The 5,066-nt window shown below is 38.5% G+C and overlaps 1 non-coding gene across 1 annotated transcript; it reads left to right on the forward strand.

Annotated features, from left to right (window-relative positions):
* Nucleotides 1–3,193: 3,193 nt before the first annotated feature.
* LOC112787956 (small nucleolar RNA R71) lies at nucleotides 3,194–3,301 on the forward strand. Its single transcript, XR_003195341.1, has one exon. It is a non-coding gene; the product is annotated as a small nucleolar RNA R71 (small nucleolar RNA).
* Nucleotides 3,302–5,066: the final 1,765 nt, after the last annotated feature.

A 5,066-nucleotide genomic window follows, 5' to 3' on the forward strand; every position in this document is an offset into this window, starting at 1 on the left:
TGAACCGGCTTTCCTTTGGAGTCAATCTTCCATTGAGCTCCTTCCACACGTATGTCCATGAGGACTTGGTCCAACCTTTGATTAAAGTTGACCCTTATAGTGAAGGGGCGTGCATCTCCTTGCATCATAGGCAAGTTAAACGCCAACCTTATATTTTCCGGACTAAAATCTAAGTATTTCCCCCGAACCATGGTGAGATAATTCTTTGGGTCCGGGTTCTTACTTTGATCATGGTTCCTAGTGATCCATGCATTGGCATAGAACTCTTGAACCATTAGGATGCCGACTTATTGGATGGGTTTCGTTAGAACTTCCCAACCTCTTCTTTGGATTTCATGTCGAATCTCCGGATACTCATTCTTCTTAAGCTTGAAAGGGACCTCAGGAATCACCTTCTTCTTGGCCACAACATCATAGAAGTGGTCTTGATGAGCTTTGGAGATGAATCTTTCCATCTCCCATGACTCGGAGGTGGAAACTTTTGTCTTCCCTTTCCCTTTTCTAGAGGATTCTCCGGTCTTAGGTGCCATCAACGGTAATGGAAAAACAAAAAGCTTATGCTTTTACCACACCAAACTTAGAATTTTGCTCGCCCTCGAGCAAGAAAAGAAAGAATAGATGAAGAAGAAGAAGAAATGGAGGAGAGGGAGATGTGTTTCGGTCAAGAAGGGGAAGAGAGGGTTTTGTTGTGTGAATTTGAAGAAGAATGGAGGGCTATATATAGGGAAGGGAGGGGGGTAAGGTTTCGGCCATATAGGGTGGGTTTGGGTGGGAAATTGATTTTGAATTTTGAAGGTAGGTGTATGGGGAAGAGTGGGTGGATGTGAGTGGTGAAGTGGTGATAGGGAAGAGAGATTGAGGTGATTGGCGAAGAGTTTTGGGGAAGAGTGTTTATGGGATTGTGTGAAAGAGGGGTGAGAAGAAGTGAGTGGAGGTAGGTGGGGATCCTGTGGGGTCTACAGATCCTGAGGTGATCCTGTGGGGTCCACAGATCCTGAGGTGTTCAAGGATTTACAACCTTGCACCCAATTAGGCATGCAAAATGCCCTTGCACACAACTCTGGACGTTCAGCGCCAGATTGTTGCTTGTTCTGGGCGTTGAACGCCCATTTGTTGCCCATTTCTGGCGTTGAACGCTAGAACCATGCTTGTTCTGGGCGTTCAGCGCCAGCTCTTCTCCAGGGTGCAATTCTGGCGTTCAAACGCCCAGATGCTGCCCATTTTGGGCGTTCAGCACCAGAACCATGCTCTGTTCTGGCGTTGAACGCCAGCCAGATGCTTCTTACTGGCGTTTAAACGCCAGTAAGGTCTTCCTCCAGGGTGTGATTTTTCTTCTACTGTTTTTGATTCCATTTTCAATTTTTATATTTATTTTGTGACTCCACATGATCATGAACCTATAAAGACATATAACTAAGAAAAATATTGTTAGATAAAAATTAGGTTGCCTCCCAACAAGCGCTTCTTTAATGTCAATAGCTTGACAGTGGGCTCTCATGGAGCCTAAGAGATGTTCAGAGCATTGTTGAGACTCTCCAACACCAAACTTAGAGTTTGGATATGGGAGTTCAACACCAAACTTAGAGTTTGGTTGTGGCCTCCCAACACCAAACTTAGAATTTGACTGTGGGGGCTCTGGTTAACTCTGCAATGAGAGAAGCTTGCTATGCTTCCTCTCCATTGGTACAGAGAGAGATCCTTGAGTTTTAAATACAAGCTTGTCCTCGTTTAATTGAAGGATCAATTCTTCTCTGTCCACATCAATCACAGCTCTTGCTGTGGCTAGGAAAGGTCTTCCAAGGATGATGAATTCATCCTCATCCTTCCCAGTATCTAGGACTATGAAATCAGCATGGATGTAAAGGCCTTCAACCTTTACTAACACGTCCTCTACTTGTCCATAAGCCTGTTTTCTTGAATTGTCTGCCATCTCTAATGAGATTTTAGTGGCTTGCACCCCATAGATTCCCAGTTTCTCTATTACAGAGAGGGGCATGGGGTTTATCCCTGAACCAAGGTCACACAGAGCATTCTCAAAGGTCATGGTGCCTATGGTACAAGGTATTAAGAACTTTCTAGGATCCTGTTTCTTCTGAGGCAATCTCAGTTGATCCAGATCACTTAGTTCATTGGTGAACAAGGGAGGTTCATCTTCCCAAGTCTCAATACCAAATAATTTGGCATTCAGCTTCATGATTGCACCAAGAAACTTGGCAGCTTGCTCTTCAGTAACATCCTCATTCTCTTCAGAAGAGGAATACTCATCAGAGCTCATGAATGGCATAAGGAGGTTTAATGGATTCTCTATGGTCTCTAGATGAGTCTCAGATTCCTTTGGTTCCTCAAAGAGAAGCTCCTTATTGATCACTAAACGTCCCAGGAGGTCTTCCTCCTTGGGATTCACATCCTCTCCTTCCTTCACAGGTTCGGCCATGGTGATTAATTCAATGGCCTTGCACTCTCTTTTTGGATTTTCTTCTGTATTGCTTGGGAGAGTACTAGGAGGGATTTCAGTGATCCTTTTACTCAGCTGGCCCACTTGTGGCTCCAAATTTCTAATGGATGACCTTGTTTCATTCATGAAACTCACAGTGGCCTTAGATAGATCAGAGACTAAGTTTGCTAAATTAGAGGTATTTTGTTCAGAGTTCTCTGTCTGTTGCTGAGTGGATGATGGAAAAGGTTTACTATTGTTAAACCTATTTCTTCCACCATTATTAAAGCCTTGTTGAGGCTTTTGATCCTTCCATGAGAAATTTGGATGATTTCTCCATGATGGGTTATAGGTATTTCCATAAGGTTCACCCATATAATTTACCTCTGCTATTGCAGGGTTTTCAGGATCATAAGCTTCTTCTTCAGAAGATGCCTCTTGAGTACTGTTGGATGCAGCTTGCATTCCATTCAGACTTTGAGAAATCATATTGACTTGCTGAGTCAATATTTTATTCTGAGCCAATATGGCATTCAGAGTATCAATTTCAAGAACTCCCTTCTTCATAGGCATCCCATTACTCACAGGATTCCTCTCAGAAGTGTACATGAACTGGTTATTAGCAACCATGTCAATGAGTTTTTGAGCTTCTGCAGGTGTTTTCTTTAGGTGAATGGATCCACCTGCAGAAGTATCCAATGACATCTTAGCCAATTCAGATAGACCATCATAGAATATATCCAGGATAGTCCATTCTGAAAGCATGTCAGAAGGACACTTTTTGGTCAGTTGCTTGTATCTTTCCCAAGCTTCATAGAGGGATTCACCTTCTTTCTGTCTGAAGGTTTGAACATCCACTCTAAGCTTGCTCAGCTTTTGAGGAGGAAAGAACTTGGCTAAGAAAGCCGTGACCAGCTTGTCCCAAGAGTTCAGGCTATTTCTGGGTTGAGAGTCCAACCACACTCTAGCTCTGTCTCTTACAGTAAAAGGGAAAAGCATGAGCCTGTAGACTTCAGGATCTATTCCATTAGTCTTAACAGTATCACATATCTGCAAGAATTCAGTTAAGAACTGAAAAGGATCTTCAGATGGAAGTCCATGAAACTTGCAGTTCTGCTGCATCAGAGAAACTAGCTGAGGTTTCAGCTCAAAGTTGTTTGCTCCAATGGCAGGAATGGAGATGCTTCTTCCATGTTAATTGTAATTAGGTGCAGTAAAGTCACCAAGCATTCTCCTTGCATTATTGTTGTTGGGTTCGGCTGCCATCTCCTTTACTTGTTTGAAATTTTCAATAAGGTTGTCTCTGGATTGTTGTAATTTACCTTCTCTTAGTTTCCTCTTCAGAGTCCTTTCAGGTTCTGGATCAGCTTCAACAAGAATGCCTTTTTCCTTGTTCCTGCTCATAAGAAAGAGAAGAGAACAAGAACAGAAGAGGAATCCTCTATGTCACAGTAAAGAGGTTCCTTATTGTTAGTAGAAGAAGAATGAAGAATCCAAACACAAGGGTAAGGATAGGAGCAATGATGTGAGATGAAGAGAAGTGTTAGTAGATGAATAAATAATTAGAAGGAGATGAGGGAGAAGGATTTTCAAAAATTATTTTTGAAAAAAGGTTAGTGATTTTCGAAAATAGTTTTTGAAAAAAGGTTAGTTTTCAAAAATTAAAATCAAAAATTAAAATAATTAGTTAATTAAAAAGAATTTTTGAAAAAGAGGGAAGATATTTTCGAAAATTAGAGAGAGAGAGAGAGTTAGTTAAGTAGTTTTGAAAAAGATAAGAAACAAACAAAAAGTTAATTAGTTAGTTGAAACAAATTTTTGAAAAGATAAGAAGTTAGGAAGTTAGAAAAGATATTTTGAAATCAAATTTTTGAAAAAGATAAGATAAGAAGATATTTTTGAAAAGATATGATTTAAATTAGTTTTTGAAAAAGATTTGATTTTTAAAATCACAATTAATGAATTGATTCACAAGAAATCACAAGATGTGATTCTAGAACTCAAAGTTTGAATCTTTCTTAACAAGCAAGTAACAAACTTGAAATTTTTGAATCAAAACATTAATTGATGATGTTATTTTCAAAAATTAGGAGGTAGAGATAAAATTAAGAAAAAGATTTTTGGAAAATATTTTTAAAATTTTCGAAAATAACTAAGAAAAATGAAAAAGATTTGATTTTTGAAAAAGATTTTGAAAAAGATAAGATTTTTAAATTGAAAATTTGATTTGATTCATAAAAACAAATAGATTTTAAAAATTTTTGAAAAAGTCAAATCTAATTTTCGAAATTTTAAGAGAGAAAAAGGGAAAGATTTTTTTTTTTTTTGATTTTTTTTGAATTTTTTATGATGAGAGAGAAAAACACTAAAAATGCTCAATGCATGGAATTTTTAGATCAAAACAATGAATGCATGCAAGAATGCTATGAATGTCAAGATGAGCACCAAGAACACTTTGAAGATCAAGATGAACATCAAGAACTTATTTTTGAAAAATTTTTAATGCAAATAAAACATGCAAGACACCAAACTTAGAAATCTTTCATGTTTAGACTCTATGGATGCAAGAATGCATATGAAAAACAAGAAAAGACACAAAACAAGAAAACATCAAGATCAAACAAGAAGACTT

The sequence above is a fragment of the Arachis hypogaea genome, chromosome 20 (genome assembly GCF_003086295.3).
Source record: "Arachis hypogaea cultivar Tifrunner chromosome 20, arahy.Tifrunner.gnm2.J5K5, whole genome shotgun sequence".
In the NCBI taxonomy this organism is placed as follows: Eukaryota; Viridiplantae; Streptophyta; class Magnoliopsida; order Fabales; family Fabaceae; genus Arachis; species Arachis hypogaea.